Source organism: Podarcis filfolensis, assembly GCF_964270895.1.
Source record: "Podarcis filfolensis genome assembly, chromosome: 14".
Lineage (NCBI taxonomy): Eukaryota > Metazoa > Chordata > Lepidosauria > Squamata > Lacertidae > Podarcis > Podarcis filfolensis.
The window spans coordinates 32,516,815-32,535,059 of record NC_139616.1 but is presented as its reverse complement, the minus strand read 5'-3'; the positions used below and the strand labels follow the sequence as shown (position 1 = coordinate 32,535,059).

Sequence of the window (18,245 nt, the reverse complement as noted above, 5' to 3'; positions counted from 1 at the left end):
GTAAAGTACAGCAACAGTAAAACAAGAGTTTCAAGTCTGTAGTCGACACTATTTCAGGATGTGACTGATAGACGTTTGTTTAGCCAGTGCTCTTGGAAACACAAATTCTCTGCGGGTCAGTGTAGGTTAGCTATGTGGATTTCTAGTGGAAGGTTTTCTGGTTCTCTTAAATCAGCATACTCAGCAGGATAAATGTTAATGACTGCGGTCTACTCTGCTCCAAGGAGCACCTTTCCAATATTTGGTACCCCCCCCCCCGCCTCTGTGTGTGTATGGCAGCCTCATTTCAAAGGCATCTTTATGTAGTGCCATAAAGCAGCATTTTCCAGGCATTCTTTGGCTGTTAGAGGCTGCTGCTTTACACACTTTGGCCTTCATAGCTCCCCATACATCTCGGCTCTGCCTCATTTTATACCCAAATATACCTCTAACCCACACAGAACAGCAGTTATCTCAATTTTATTGTTATACATAATTTACATCTGAAAGGCGGGATCCAGGAACCGAGGCTATAGAAAATGCTATATATGCTAAATAAGTTAACTCTTCTTTCAGTGTGAAGCTCTGTGCATGGCTGGTTGTGTGATTTTTTACATTTTGGGGGTTTGGAAGATAGAGAAAGTAACTCAGTGCACACACACACACTGCCCACCAGGTCTCTGTGTTATCTCATGAATGTGTAGGGTTGATGTTGTGGTTTAAATGTGTTGTTAATGTTAATGTAAGGCTGTTTATACACAAGAACATACAATGGCCTCCAAGTAACCAACTGACATATTGGAATTTGTACTAGTTCTGATATGCTGATTCCAAGTCTAAAAATTCCATAGTTTGGGGATGAAACCAAATTAAGCCTGTAGTGTAGATGTAAAAAATAAATAATAATAAAAAAAATAAAACGGTGAGGAAGGGAGATGCACAGAGGATTTTTCTTTCTTTCTTTTGTATAATACTGATTTACTGAAGTCGTATTTGTATTTAATTTCACGTTACACTTTAACAAAAGAATTACCTGCTTGGTGATGCTTCAGCTTTGAGTATATATTGTTACTTTTACAATGTGTTTGATTGATGCCTTTGTCTTATTTATGTTTGCCAACCAGGTAAAATAAAACCAACCTGAAAATGTTTGTTTTGTTTTCTGACAATGGACTCACCTCCCCACACCAGGACCACCTACCTATCAGCTTGAGTGTAGGTGTAAGAGAGCCAGCGTGGTGTAGTGGTTAAGAGCTGTAGACTCGTAATCTGGTGAACTGGGTTCGCGACTCCGCTCCTCCACATGCAGCTGCTGGGTGACCTTGGGCTAGTCACACTTCTTTGAAGTCTCTCAGCCCCACTCACCTCACAGAGTGTTTGTTGTGGGGGAGGAAAGGAAAGGAGAATGTTAGCTGCTTTGAGACTCCTTCGGGTAGTGATAAAGCAGGATATCAAATCCAAACTCCTCCTCCTCCTCCTCTTCTTCTTCTTCAAAAGAAGAGCTTGCACTATAGCCCTGTCCGGTCGATTTCATGTCCATGTGGTGGACAAAATAATGGTGGAGAAGAAGCTTTAAAACTTTTGGCTATCATTTTATCATTTACTTGTTTAAAAGCACTTATGAGCTTTTTAAAATAAATAAATCTGTGAGTGGTATACAGAGATACAACATAAAAACAATGAAACAGCATCATAAACATAAGGGTGCCACATAAAAAAGTAAGTAAAAATAACAATAGCCCTCCTTTCCTTAATATCAAAAAGCAAGATGGTTAGTAAGATATGGGGAACATGCAGCCTTCCAGATTATGCAGGACTACAGCTCCCTGCATTCCTGGCCATTGGCTATGCTGATTGGGACTGATGGGAGTTGGGAGTCCCAACAACCCCTAGAGGGTCACACGTTGCCCATCCATCATCTAAATAACTTCTCTCCTCCTATAAGACCATTGGGCCTAAAGTCAAAATTACCAAACTGCACCACTACGTACATCCTTGTCTACCCCAGGGATGGAGAACTTGCAACCCTCCAGATGTTGATGGACTCCAGCTCCAAACATGCCTGACCTTTCACTATGCTGACTGGGACTGATGGAAACTGGAGTACAACAACATATGGAGGGGAATGTGTATTTTCAGTTCCTGGTGTAACTGTAATAAATCCAGTGGGGTAGTCTTTTGCCAACAAAGTCAGTCTCTTCTGGTGGTGATAAGGAGGTCCATTGCATCCTTTTCCATGAAGCTAACCCCAGGCAAACCAGGATACAACCAGTGTGCACAGACATGCACTCAAACTGGACTGTTATAATGGTGGTTTGTAGAGATGTAATCCTTCCATCCCTTTTTTGTGGGGGTGTTGTTCTTAATACTATAAAGAGTTCTCTCCATATTCATGATTTGAAGAAAAATTGCGCAGAATGGATTTAGGAGCTTTTGTTAATGCACAAGAAGAAAAATGCACAATTTACATAGATACTGTGAGTCTTTGTAATTGGAAATCTCCTGGGCATGGCATTCTTTAAATAGTGTATAGAGAATATGTGAAACCTAATTGAATTAGACTGTAAACTCGAATACGCTGAGCAGGCTATGGAGGATGTTCCTCTAATTGTCTAGGGAATACTAAGAGAACATGAAATTTAAACACTTTTTTTAAAAAGGAGCAAAGGAATGGATTGGGAGAGAAACAAGAAGTACCAGCTCACCAGGGATATTAAGCTTGCAACCTTTCCTGGACAAAATATACTTCCATGAAGACTCAAATTTAAATTTGTCCGTTGGCTAATAGAGAACATGAACTTATTAAACATTTTCCAGGTAGGTGATTTTTAAAAAGACATGGCCACATTCCAGTATTTTCTCTGGTGCCCTCCACCATTAGAGAACACACACTCCTCAGTGCATCATATCTAAAATGATTGTTTTTAAAGAAAATATGTTATTACAGATTTGCAGCAAATTTTAACATATTCAAACAATTCAAATTACATTTTATATTTCTAAATTAACCCCCCCCCCCCCGTGACTTCCCCCAACTTCCCTTCCTGGTTTATCACACATCATATCTAAAAGGATTTGAGGGGCAGACAGGAGGGAAATTATTGTGATGCTGAAACAATGTTGCTTAAATGAGATACTATTAGTAATGATAATAAATAATAATTTTGCATAGTGACTTGTGGTACAGTCCTATGTATATTTATTTGCAAATCAACCCCACTGAGGTTTTCAACATACTGCTTCCAGGAAAGTGTGCACAAGATTACAAGGGAAAGTATTCTGAATGCTTTTCAGTTTTTATATTGGAAAATTTGACAACACTGTCATACAAACATTATTTATGGTTTGAATGAGCCATAATTCACAGGCAACAAAAGTGTGTGAGTGTGCATAGGTTAATTGTGGTGAACCTCTTGGGGAATGACTCTTTGGAATGATGCTCTTGGGTTGTATTTTTGTATACTACCACTAAATTTTGTATACTACTTTTCTGTGCTAGGAATTATTCTCTCTTTAGTTTTAAGCTGTTAAATTGGGCCAAATTATTAGTATTGTTTTATACATTGTTGTGTGGAATTGTTTTATTTTTTGTATTTACTTTTTAGAATTATTTGACTTCTTTAATTTTTGAAACTTGTTTATTGGCTATATTGTGAGCCACTTTGGAGAGTGGCATGCAAATGATGATGGTGGTGATTTTTGTAGCATATTATATATATATATATATATATATATATATATATATATATATATATATGCTGCCTAATATTTTAAAAATCTCTAAAACATTGGGTTGTGGGGGGGGGGTTAAAAAAAACCACGTTTGAGGGCGTGGGATAAGATCTAGAATTTATGTGGGATTCCGCTGAATGTCTTATCCCAGGAGTTGCATGTACTGTGCACTCGTGTGGGTTTCTAGCTGGCTTTAGAGGAGAGAGAGAGATTATTGCACCCAACTCCTCTTCATGGCACCCAAAAAGGAAGGGAGATTACAGTCTTGGAGGGCCCTCAGGCAAGACACCCTCACTGCCCACTGCCCCATGAATCTATGTTTTCATTGCATCAGGACCATGGTTCTCTTTCTACTGACCCTCCACTCCCAGCTGTTGTTTAGGTGTTTGCTGTATCTTTAAGATGGTCCCAGTTGTACCTTCACTGGGGAATTTACCCCTCTTTTAATTTGTCTTGATCCTTGACACTCAAAGCCACATGGTGTTTCTCTAGTCTAGGTCAACTGATCATATTTGGGGGACGGGAAGTCATGTGTGGTTTTCTTTAGTTCCTTCTCCAACTGGCTCAGCTGCTCCTGTAGGTCAGATGATTTATACAGTGGAGCAAAGGGCAGCATGTATTTTTCAGCAACTCCTCTATATATTATTTGGGTGATGGATACTCCTGTAATAGACTATAGGCAATGAATGTGTATTTGGTATTCTGGGAGGGAGGCAGGGAGAAATAAAGGTAGAAGCCCACAATTCCTTAACAAAACAAAAAAAATCTGTTTCGCAGGCTGACAGCTTCTTCAAGCTTGTGGACCTTGATGTTTTAATCTCATGCATTTTGATAGCGCTTGATATTCATAACTGGTGGGCTTGATAAATTTTTAACAAGGAAGTTGAAGATGATGAGAAATCACAAGAGGGGGTTTGCATTTCTCACCTTGTACTTAAGCCTTCAGGTTTAATTTTCACTTTTTGCACTAAGAGTATTCCTCAGAGGAAAACTGGCAAGATCAAATTGTGCAAGCTGGCCGGCTGCCATATTTAGGAAAGGAGAGAGAGAGAGAGAACACACTCCCGCCCACATTGCCGCTACCACACACATACCACCATAGACATTTATTCCTGCAAATGCAATTTCACTGCTGCTTGTGAAATATTGAGACTTGGACAGCCAGAAAAGAGTGGGGTGGTGGGGGTGGTAAAACTAATATAAACACAAATTTATACATCTTGTCTGAGGACTTTGTGAACTAAGGTCTTGCTTGTTGTATTTCCATCAACAAGCTTTTATTTCTCCCCATCCCCAATAATGTCAGTGAGAGGTGGGGGAATGTCATCGCTTGAGTAAAGTAATAACGCAATAAAAAATTAAATTGAGATTGGCAGTTTGCAGCCACAATTTAATTTAATTTATTTAATTTGTAGTATTATAAATATTTTATTTAAATTTTAATAGAAGCCTTGAGTGTCAAGTTATTTAATTTTAATGGGGAGGGGGGAACATGGCCTTGTCTGTTTTTGGTACCTTGGTGTTCTCCCCCTTATTATTCGTTTTAGCAGAAAAATAAATTACAGTTAATTTACATTTTATTAACTGTAACAGGAACACTACAATTCTGTACACAACCTTAATTTTGCTCAGAAGTCAAGACTGGTTCATACTGCTTTCTTGAGGCTGCAGGATCATTACATGATTTTAAATGTTCCAGTTTAAAACTCATATTAGGAATTGGTACAGAGACATGATTTACATTCAATGAGTTCCTACTCAGAGTAGACCTATTGAAATCAATGAGCCTAAGCTGCTCACACCTCATAGTTTTCAAAGGGTTTACTCAGAGTAGGTCTAACATTGGATACAACCCATAATATGGAAACACTTAACCTCAGTGCTGGTCCTGAGAGGCAGGCACAGCAAGTCCTTCTGTTGCAGTGTGCAGGACTTCTGACATAGGATGTTTCCTTGCTGTAGTCTGCAGATTGTGGCTGGGACGGGACGATATGGGATTCGGGGGGGGGGGGCAACTCCCATATCGTCCCGTATTGCAATTGGGGTTGCAATTAGTGCCAGCACCATCAGTTAAGAGTTTGGGTGTAATCTTTGACACCTCCCTTTCCATGGAGGCGCAGATTGCTGCTATAACAAAGGCGCCATTTTTCCATCTCCACCAAGCTAAGCAGTTGGCTCCTTACCTCTCTCGCCCTGACCTAGCCACTGTGATCCAGGTGACGGTCACCTCCAGACTGGATTATTGTAACTCGCTCTACGTAGGGCTGCCCTTGAGACTGACCCAGAAACTCCAGCGGGTGCAGAATGCTGCAGCAAGACTCCTTACGGGGTCTTCGCTGCGAGATCACATTCACCCAGTGCTATACCAGCTGCATTGGCTCCCGGTGGAGTACAGGATCAGGTTTAAGGTGCTGGTTTTAACCTTTAAAGCCCTATACGGCCTAGGACCCTCGTACCTACGGGACCCCCTCTCCTGGTATGCTCCACAGAGAAACTTACGGTCTTCAAATAAAAACATCTTGAAGGTCCCAGGCCACAGAGAGGTTAGGCTGGCCTCAACTAGAGCCAGGGCTTTTTCAGCTGTGGCTCCGATCTGGTGGAACACTCTGTCACAAGAGACTAGGGCCCTGCAGGACTTGACATCTTTCCGCAGGGCCTGCAAGACAGAGCTGTTCCACCAGGCCTTTGGCCAAGGCACAGCCTGACTCCCTCCCTCGGCAATCTTCGTGGAGCTCTGGCCCAATGGTTGCCAGTGGCTTGATTTGAATTAATTTTATAATGAATGATTTTAGAGTGTTGTTTGTGCTGTACTTTTGTACTGTTTTATTGTTGTTAGCAGCCCTGAGCCTGGCTTCGGCTGGGGAGGGCGGGATATAAATAAAATTTTATTATTATTATTATTATTAATTATTATTATTATTATTATTATTATTATTATTATTATTACCATCTGTTTGTATGTCTCCTGTATGTGAGTCCCGGGGCTTGCACACCCATGAGGCAAGTTGAGACAACCACCTCAGGTGGCAGAATGCAATGAATGCATCGCCTGCCACCACTGCCATGGGGACAGCAGCTGTGGTGCACTCCTTGGAGGCCAGATTTGGCACCTCCTTGGAAGCACACGCACACCCCAAAGCGACCACCACAGCAGCCTCTTAGTGATTAGGAGGTACTGCCACCCCTAGAGAGGAAATGGCAAGGGGTGACTTCTGGGTTATCCTGGGCTCTGCACCTGCCCGGAGCGATTGAGAGCAGGCCTCTTTCCACCCACGACAGCCTTTGATTCCCAGTTAAGCTGTCTAGTAAAATTCATCTGACCCCTCTCTGTTTCTGATGTAGGTCTTCACTCCCCACTTCTTCCCTGTCCAGCAGAGCTCCATTTCGTGATTTGCCTCATGTTTTGGGCTGGCTCTGGTTAGTCCTGTGTTGTGAGGGTTGGCAGTGGGTAAAAGTGACTGACAGAGCTACAATTCCCACAGTTCCCTGAGAAGAGGAATTTATTGTTAAGCCATTTTGGAAACTGAAGCTATACGAAGAGAATAGGGGTTTCCTAACAACTCTCCGCATCCTTAGGAAGCTACAGTTTCCAGGATTATTAACTGTAAAAGTGGTACCACAATGCTTTAAATGAATGGTGTGCATGGGACTACATGCACAACATGGACACACCCCCCCCACACTTTTCATCTTATTCTCTGCCATATTCTCTGAAATGGGATTGTCTGTTGAGACCTGGAAGGTATGGTGTCTTGCCTGCCTCATTTAATTCACATGTCCTTGGAGAAAAAACCGCCAGCTCTATGTGCTTTTGCGGGTAACCAAGCTCTGTGTGAATGAATTCGGGAAGTTATCAATAAAAAGTATATCTACTGGGAATGAATGATTGGCTCTTTTCACTTTAGGGATTAATCCATATGCACTTAAAATTTGGGGGTGTGATTCCGGTGACATCGTGATTCATTCTGGCAATGCTAGTACTGTACAGGAAATATTCCAGAATTAGGGATGCACAGGAATCCACCTGAGAAATCTTGCTCATCTTATCAGAATTCTTGCTTGCTTGCTTCCCAATTCCTTGGGCATTTCTCCTTGAAATTGCCTCAAAATTTCATTACAGGCATAATTCAGTGGCAACTCTGGTCCCAGATCTCATCAATGTTACCCAGTGTGTGGAGATTTCCTTCACCCGCCTTGGGCTTTCCAAGAGGATACCTGCACTGTTGGTGAAATGCAACTGATACAACTAATAGCCTGCATGAGTAATGCACTGAACCCTCTTGATGAATTTCACTTGGCATATTGAAACCTTTTCTTCTTCTTCATTGCATCCCCAAAATTCCCTGAAATTCCCAAACAGGAACGTTCAAATTCACTTCAACATTTTGATGTAGACAAAACTAGGTGGTGTCTTTATTTCATATTTATTTTATTCAAGCTAACATGCTTTATTCTTCAGTACATCTAAAACACCTGTAAATGTTGAAGCTACAGGGGAGGGAGAATGGGGGGGGGAATGAAATATATGCAATACTTCTCTTCTTGGGCATCATTTATAACATATAAAACTGAACTATTTGTCATATCTATGCAAGGCTATAGAACAGCCATATCCATTTTTACTCAGAAGTTGAACTTTGTTTTTGCAGTTCCACCAGAAGTCTTTTGAACCAACCTCGTATCAATTCTGTAACACAGCACTTTGACTTGCAGCCATCATTTAATCACATTTCATTCCAAACATTATTATTTTTGCAGCACGGCCCTCCCTTAAAACGAAAATATGTTTATCCTCTGTTTCTTTCTGTCCTACATGTGAGTCCTGTGTGTACTGATCTTCACAATGATCCTCAGCCAAGGTGGAGTCTTGTGCTTATGAGGGGGGGGGGGACCTCTGATATTGCTCAGCAGTAGCCTGCCTTAGACTATGTCTTGCATAGCAGCAGCCTCTCTGTCTCAGTGATAAACTGAGGCACACCTCTTTTGCTCCAACAGAGCAGGGCAGTTATCTGATTGAGTCCTCTGGCCAGAAGATAACAATGTGACATTATTGGGCCAGTGGGAAACTGGTACCATATGTTCCTCTTGAGGACATGCTTTGTGGGGGGTGGCCCTGCATGTAATTTCCCTTCTGACTTGGAATCCTCTATCTCATCTCATCAAAGAAGGAACAGGAGCAGAGCACTATTTCCCCCCACTCACTGGGCGATTGGAAAGCCTACATCAGGATGAAGTGCTGCCTTTATTATTGATCGTCTTGTCTGCTGAGTCCTGATACCACCATGATCACAACCGCCACAACAGGGGGAAGGGTTTACTTTTTGTAGTCACCCCCTTTTTGTATTTTCTTTTTAATTTCCCTAGCCTAGCTGCTCACACATATCTATATGAGCAATCAGTGGTTGAGATGTCAATGCTTATGATGTTTTCTTCATACAAGCTTCTCACTGTTCAGAGGCGGCAAGGCCAGCTACCTGATTTTAGTCCCTGCCACCAAACTCCATGATGACAATAATATGTAGCAAAGGCATTCTGCAACATTTCCTTTCTGAAAGCCCTTTGCTAAGCAGGAATAAAGGCATTTCTGTTCGCTTGACCCCTAATCTAAACTTTCCATTAATAGTACAATGGAGTTATATGACCCCTTTTCCTGCTCTTTAGAGCTCTGATTCATGAGGCTACTGATAGCTCTCAAGGTATCTCCCTGTCCCCATATGTGGAGGGGGACGACGACTGAATTTGTCCCTAGAGCCCCCTTCACAGACATAATTGCCTTTATGCAGCTCAAGTAAGCAATTGTTTTGTTTTCCTTTCATCACCATTTCCCATTGGGTATATAATGGCATTACCTTTCCCCAAACAAGTAGTGTCCATAATAACCCCCCAAAGATATGAGAATTCAATACATGAGGGGGGGGAGGCAGAAGGGTTGTAAAGTCGCCAGGGAGCTGATGTACATAAGAACATAAGGAGAGCCTGCTGTATCAAGCCATGGGCCCATCTAGTTCTCACAGTGGCCAGCCTGCAAGCATGACCCAAGGACAGGGGCACTCTCCCCTCCTGCAATTTCCAGCAACAGGGACGCGGGTGGCGCTGTGGTCTAAACCACTGAGCCTCCTGGGCTTGCTGATCAGAGGGTTGGCAGTTTGAATCTGCACGACAGGGTGAGCTCCTGTTGCCCTGTCCCAGCTTCTGCAGTTTGAAAGCATGCCAGTGCAAGTAGATAAATAGGTACTGCTTTTTAAAAAAATAATAATAATATTTTTTATTAACCGACCAATCAAATCAAATCAAATCAAATCAAATCACATCACATAAATTCTGAATTACAAAGCCGAATTTTAAATTTTTGTTGGGGGTACCCATATTTCAAGTTCCGAAGGGGATTCCGATCATCTTCTTGCTGCTGCATTAATGTCCACAAATCTGTCCAAATAATGTTCACAATTCTATCCAGTCCTATCTTGCTGTTTCCACATCTCATCTTGTTATTTTCATATTTTTTTCTTTTTTCTTTATGATCTCTTCTGACAATCTCCTTAAGCAGGTAAACAAATTGTAATCATGTGTGAATTTTTCCGTTCGTCCAATAACCATATCGAGATGGTTTCCATGTATCATCACTTCCATAAATAAAAGCACTCTTTCCATCATTAATCTTCAAAAATCTGTCGCCTTCTTTAGTCCTCTGAGGAGGTTCGCCCGCTGTATGAAAACAAATGCATTCCTCCTCCCAGACATAAGTCTTTTGACAGAACTTGCCAAAATGGCGATGCTGTTTTTTACTGCGTCATCCCAAAGCTCTTGTACTTTCCACGATCTCCTTAAAACATGCTTTTGGTTAGAAATTATCTCCACACAGTCTTAAATCATCCAGCTTAGGTCATTTAAGCGGCATTTCTGACTTGTGGGGGGGGGGATTATTGGTTAATCACATAGAAGAAAGAAAGGAAAGTTCCTCCCCCCATCCAGTCCCGTTGCCGACATACCGAGCCTTCTGTGTCTTCTCATGATATATTCCTGTTTATCCGACCCGTCTTCTTTCTCAGAGATCCCTTCAATTAGCAGTCTTTACTCCCCATTCTTCCTTGAAACATGTGCATTTGCTTCTTTCTAATTGTTTCTTTGGAAGTTGCTGCAGCTAGTGGCGTGAATCAGAGACAGTGTCCAGGAGAGCCGAAGTCCACACAAGGGCTTTCTGCCTAGTGCCCCCACCCCCTCTAGTTGGGGGGTGGTATATGGGCACAGCAGGCAAGGGCAGTCCCCCCATTTCCTTGGGGGGCAGGGAGGCTGCATACTCCCATCACAACCTCTTAATTACCTCGTGTGGGTCGGAAAGATGTTATTGTCGACCATCTTCCAATGTGCCCCTAGTGGCCCCCCAATAAATAGGTACTGCTGTGGTGGGAAGGTAAACAGCATTTCCGTGCCCTCTGGTTTCCATCACGGTGTTCCGTTGTGCCACATGACCTGGAAAGCTGTTTGTGGACAAACACCGGCTCTCTCAGCCTGAAAGCGAGATGAGCGCCACACCCCATAGTCACCTTTGACTGGACTTAACCATCCAGGGGGTTCTTTTTTAACTGGCTTGGTGGGACATAAGTTGTGCAGACTTTACTTATAACCTCTGGAAATACTATGAGCCACCTGAAAGAAGAATAATTTCATTTGCATTGTCTGTGAAGAGGTTTGTGTGGATAAAGGCCTAAAATAAGTTCCTCTGCCTTTAAAAATCAAATGTAGCTGTCAAAATTGTTTACTTGCCAAGCTGCAGTTGCCCTGCAAAACACACATAGGCAGGAAATGTCCCTCTAATGGCTCATCTAAAGGAAGAGATTGGGAAAGACCTCACGAATGTCACCTTTTAATTTTATCTCCCTTGTTTTCAAGTTTTCTTTGATTGCATCCTGCAATCCTAGAATTACAGAAGCCAGTCTTGGTTTCTGATTGGATCCTGGAATGTTTCATTTTTTGGTCCAGAATTATGGCATGAGTCAGCTGGCTCACACCAGAGTGCCAGACCAAAAGGTGCTTGTTTCTTGGTCTCGCACTCTGATGCGAGTCAGCTGGCTCCCAAAAGAGCTCAGTACTTTAAAAAAAATAGTGTCCCAATTTGTATCACCTGAGTTTTGGAGGATATGTTATTGACTTCAAAAATTCAAGGTGATCTCCCTCCTAGGACTTTTTTTTCATGCTGCATGTGTAAACTAAGCACAAGGTGACATGAATGGTCTGGATTCAGCTTTAGGTTCTTCCAGTACTGAGCAACAACTATCTGGGCAGCTGCAAGAAGATAACCAATTAGAGACCTGAAATGACAATCCTTGTTGTTATTTTGAAAAACAAACGAACAAACACGGCCATTCCAGAGATTTCAATAGTTGCTGTCCAGACTTGCAAAGACTACAGTCCAAAACTGCAACCCTTCTTCACAAGTCCATCATATATGCTGGAATGACCCCATTCCCTGACACCCTCTCCAATGTAAAGGATATTGAATATTTTCATTGTGACTATTTTTAAGTCCTCATGAAAATGTGTTAGTATTAGGTTGGGGAAGTCACATTTGGCCACCATTAAGATAGAAGAAAAAGTAAAAAAAGGGGGGGGGGGAGAGTGGAGACAGGCATGCACAAAGAGAGAAATGGGAGGAGAAAAATTCGTGAAAGAAGAGAAGAAAGCCTGTCCCAGGCAGGGACTAGAGTGTGGGAAAGAAGATTTCTGGGAGGACTTCATAGCGGGGCACAAAGGGATCATCACCCTATTCACTGCCAAAGGATAGGATGAGGAGTATATCCACTGCTGAGCAATGGACCCTCATCAAGCACCACTGAACCTAAAACAGATATAGCACCATATGAAGGGACAGTTCCATACACTGGAGTCTCACCACCAAGAATGCCCTGTCTCTTGTGGTAGTCTTTATCATTACCAGCATTTAGCACGCCCCTGTCATCAGAGTATATCAGATAAATGAATTCCCTCTGCTCTTTCAGGACACATTTGTTGTAAGAATGGTTTTCTAAGTATATTACTGCACATGTTTCACTGTATTGTTGGTCTTACCTTTCAGTTGGTCATGTTTAAACCTAAATGGGATCTGTGGCAACACCAACATTTTGTGTGTGTGTGTGCGTGCGTGCATGCGCTTTTGCTGTTGCTTTGAGGGGGGTGTTCATGAGGAGGTGGGGAGAGAGAAAAAATGCTTCCAGGTGCAAATAAGAACAAAGCTTCTTTACCTGGAATAGTTCAGCAGAAGAATGAATTTCAGCTGGTACAACTTTCCTGATCGCTCCATGACCAGCTGTATTTAGCAAAAGATCTAGGATCCCTGTCTTCTTTTGCATCTGGTCACTCTGGAGAGAGAAAGATAGCCATATATTGTAAGTGGGGAGGGAGGGAGAGTTTAAACTAAAACTCATGTTGCAAATCTTGATAAAAGGTAGGACCTCTGAGGTCTGTTGAGGCTAAAGACTAGTCTTATGTGTGTATTGGACTATAACTGTTGCACAAAATACGGTTCCTAATATAAAGCACAAGGCATTTTTATGCATTTTGAAAGCAGAACATATTGTAGGTTTTATTTATTTATTTATTTGGCCATTAGCGTTACTACTCAAAAATATTTCCAATTTAAAATATTAATGGGGTAACTCCATGTGTTTCAAGTCTGTGATAATTAGCTTGTTGTCATGCTGTTAGTGAGTGGCTCTATTTATTTATATATTTCATGGGGTAGGCAAGCAAGGGGAGAGAGAATTTGCATCACTATTTAATATAATTATCCATAATGACCACATATGGCCATTGTATCATTTGCTAATTATTTTAAATGAGTAATGCACAGACATTTTGGGTAGATTATTCAATTATTAGCAAGGCTACCACTTGTGCAGAGACACACTGAAACTTTTAATGCCTGCAGTTTAGTCAGTGGAGGGGGGTAGGGTAGGGGGAGTATCAGAATTAATTGTAAATGTTCCAAACCCTACCTTTTTACAGGTTTGTTACATGGACAAAAACAAAATAAATGATGTAGGGGGCTGATCACTGTGTTTGGAAGGATCACTGTGCATGGAACAACCAACACTTTAGCTCTGAATTCTATTTATTCCATTTATGATTCACTTCCTACGAAGTGTTTCAAAGTGTTTTTCACAATACAATAAAAATCAGATAAAACAATAGCTAAAAAGTGAGAGCAGGAAGGGTCTTTAGGTTGAAGAACAGGCAGATAGGCCACCTGGTCATAGCCTTCCTGACTATGCTGAGCTTTAGTGTGTTTCTATTTAAATTATAGTGATTATTGAAGAAGGTCCATAGCTCCATGGTAGAGCATGTGTTACACTCGTTCAAAATTCACACACATTCAAAATTCCTTAAGCATCCATATTAGCTCTTGCCCCCTGCTTTAACAAAACACCTGCACAGTTTTATACACCGGTATAGAAAGGTATACTTCTTGCTTTTAAAACTCAATAAAATGGTGCCCCTGTATTTAACCCAATGTCAAGTGTCTCACCTCTTTATTGCTGGTGTGGGTACACCTTCCCCACCTCTCTTCCATTCAGGATGGCTTGCAAAGCAATAAAATATAATGTCAATAAAATCTGATTAAAAAGCAACGGCGATACAATTTGTGACACAAACACCAACTATTAAAACAAGGGGGGGAAAGCATATTGCAGCAGAAGTCCATGAATAGCTCCCAAAGGAAATTTAGAAATGTCCAGAATCCATTTGAAAATGTCAGTTTTTCACAGGGGTTTGAAAGATTAAAAAGTAAATATGGGGTTGCATTTTCTCTGGACCCTTCCATTGTACTGAGGCATCATTATCTTAACTGATCATGGACTCTAGTTTAACTAAAGTTGCACCATATAATTTTAATGTATCCAGAATGTGGGGCAGGGGGAATGCTAGAGGAAGCCATTCAATCGTGGTTAGCCTGGAGTGATATCTTAATGTATCTTGCTGTTGATGTGCAATGCTTCAGGCTCCACAGGCTGGGGAGTGCTCAATCTGGACCAAGAAGGCAGATCTCTTCCCTGACGGGCAGAGCCTGGGGCATTATGATACAAAGCCTTTGCTTACGGCTACCAGACAAACTATGTTTCACGCTGGCGAGTTTTTAGGTGCACAGATGGAGCCATCTTTTACTATGCCAGCCTAAGCTGTTCCCCAGCATGAACCCCAAGCAAAAGGTAATTTGGGTAAGCAATCACCTTATCATTCAACTAGATCATAGACGTCCTCTGAATAGTAAGCTGTTAAAACCCTACATATGGCTTGGAGCATGCATACTGTGGGTGGAGAAGTTCAGAGGAGTACATAATGTTCACTTCTTTTTTAAAATGCTACTGTATAAGTGAATCAAACAAAATAACTGTTTACCAAGTAGGCCGTGTGTGTGTGTGTGTGTGTGTGTGTGTGTGTGTGTGTAAGTGTGTAAAAGGAAGAACTTTCCTTAAGAAATATACTCATGGAATTATTGTACCCACACCCTAAAGGAAGTCTTGTTCTGACATTCTTATGGAGGAAAAAGAATGTGACATTTATTAAATACAACAAAGTCAGATTTAAACCACATCAAGTGAATTGCTCAAAATATAACAACACTCAACATGTAATAGAGAAACATTCACCCTCACCCTGGGTATGTTGCCCATCACATTGTTGGCTCCCCAGATAAGGCCTGGGAGAAGATTCATGTGAGCTAGAAGCAAGAAGCAGGCTGAGCAGCTGAGAGATACAGCCATGACTTATTTCTGCTTGACTCAGAGGCTGTGGCTCTGGGAGAAGAAAGACCTCCTTGAGGTGTTAATGCTGTGAACCCCACCATCATAGGGTCAGGTTGTATATATGTGTAAATAAACCACATATCATAATGACACCATAGTCTGCGCTATCCCTCATTCTGAGAAAACCCTGAAACCCCTGGAATCTCACACTGTTTAGAGAATGGGGTGACATGCAACAATGGGATTCTATTCAATTCCTAAATACATAGAGTTGTTCTACTAGATTAAGCTAATTTGTCAATTAAATAGAATTGTTCCCATGAAGAACTCTGCTTATGTCTGTCTCTCCTCCTTGATGTAAAAATACTTACTGTTCCATTTAATAATTTTACCTAGAGTAATCACATTTTCTAGGTGACCTAACATATTTATATGGATAAGATGATGAAAATAATCAATGAAGAATGGAAATAGTGGAGTGAAAATAAACTAGATTTACCGGCACAGTAGCTTATTGAACTGCTGTGATTAGATTGTATTCCCTCACACACTTGAGGGAATGTAATTCAATCTGCAGCTTGAACAGATAACTGTACTTGCAGAAGTTTAGAACCCATTGCTAGTCTTTATATCCTGAGTGTCTTTAAAATTGCTGTTTTCCTAAAATATGCCTTATGGGGTTGGTACATTCTGGCAAAATTGTGTTCCTCTATAACATTCCTCCCACCCCAAGTGGTAAAGATGCAAATGCTTAGATAACAGTTGAACACAGATGTTGTTTATAGCTCGCCTTTTTCAAAGATGGTTTCAATACATGTGAAAACAGAGAAAAATGTATGAAAACACAACATAAAATGTGACTAAAAATTGATCATAATATTAAGTCATTGTGTGTGTGTGTGTGTGTGTGTGTTCCAACACTATCTCTCTTGTATAAACCCACTTCCCAAGAACCTTTCATAATCTAACTTCACATTAAGATACAAAATCCTGGACAGAAAGATGCACTAAAGGATCCTCCTCTCTTCCCATAAGAGAGGAGGGGGAGAGGGATAAGTGTATATACACCAGAGATGGGAAACTTCAGGCCTAGGGGCCAAATGTGGCCCTCCTTATCTCTGTCTCTCTTACCATAAAGACTTTGCCTAGGCTACCACCCCAAGTCACATTCACTAGCCCTGCTCTCTGCCTCCCTTGAATGTTTTTGCCTGGCTGGAAAATGTATTTGAACTGTAATAATGCTTTGTGGCTTGCTTAGATAGCAGTGTGGGGGGGGTTAGAAACCTCTGATTTTTGCAAGGCTAGAATGTGATCTGTGACCGTTCCTTGGTAGAGATACCTTGGCTACAGTGATCTATGCCCTCAATACTAGACTTTTGCAATGTGCTTTATATGGAGATGCATTTGAAAACTGCGCAGAAGCTCCAGATAGTGCAGAATGCAGCTGCCTGACTTCTGACAGGTTCAAGGCAAACAGGTCATAAAACCTGTTTTGTATGCTTCTGAGCCCAATGCAAAGGGCTGGTTTTGACCTTTAAAGCTCTTTAATGCCTCTCCTGATACAAACCTGTCCAGATTCTGATATTGTAATCTGAGGTCTTTCTCTGGGTCCCTCCTCTGGAGGAGGCTTGGAAGGTATGCCAAGGGAGAAGGCATTTTCATTTGTGGCTCCCTGCCTGTGGAACGCCTACCCCAGTGAAGATCATCTGGCATCTATAATCATGGGGATTCTAACTTATTGGTTGCCCTGTTATGCGGGGTGGATCTTGAGGTTGTGTGGCTGATGGCAAAGGTAGGTCCTCCTAATGCCCCTCCATGTTTCAACAAAATACCGTATTTTTTGCACCATAACACTCACTTTTTTCCTCCTAGAAAGTAAGGGGAAATGTCTGTGCGTGTTATGGAGGGAATGCCTACGGGTGGCATGCCTACGGTTTTTCCTCCTCTAAAAACTACATGCGTGTTATGGTCGGGTGCGTGTTATAGAGCGAAAAATATGGTACATTTGAACAGCTCTAATGCACCACTTAATTTTCTCCCATATATTTGAATGGGGGATTGTAAAGTATTGTGCTAATGTTAACATTGCAAAGCAAGCAAATTCACCCTGCACAGTGTGTGGTGTATGGGTGTGCTTCCCCATTCTCTCATTAGCACTTGGAGTGTACAGGCTGTTCCTTTGTACACATACACTCGGTGGTTAAGCTCCTAGGCTCCATTAAGAAGGTAACAGGTTCAATCTCCACTGTCTCCACATAAGGCTGGGAAAGGATACTCCCTAAAGCTCTGCCAGTCCATGCAGACCATGATGACTGTATCACCTGATAGGCAACCTTTTGTCACAACCTGCCAATGCAAGACATGGCCAGAGGCAAAAGTAGATGGAGCCACAGATGCATATCTTACCTTTGTACAGAAGGCTGCATCTTTCCAGAAATGAAGAATTCAGAGGGTTCTACACACACACCTCCATCTAAGCAAGCAAGAGACATCATCACAGTTCAAGGGCACATTCCAGCCAGGCATAAGCCCTCCAGGATGGCACTGAGCAAGACTTGTGAGGAGTGTGTCCCGAATAAAGTAAGAGTGTCCTACAGAGCGTCCTTTGGCCTCTGGACCTGAGGGTTTCCCACTCCTGCTGTAGACAATACTGAGCTATTGTGGAGCAATAGTCTGTAAGGATAAGGCAGCTGCCTATGTAGGTTGTTAACCAAAGAGAAGGCTTTGTGTTCGATAGGGTCTAAGTTCAGGGCTTTCCAGCAGATAGGAAGGGAAAGAAAACAAAACACCATT

At 41.8% G+C, this 18,245-nt stretch overlaps 1 protein-coding gene across 32 annotated transcripts in view; it reads left to right on the top strand.

The window, feature by feature from the left end:
* The window catches only part of RBFOX1 (RNA binding fox-1 homolog 1), a 1,446,067-nt gene that overhangs the window by 800,257 nt on the left and 627,565 nt on the right, over positions 1-18,245 (top strand). The window lies entirely within an intron of this gene.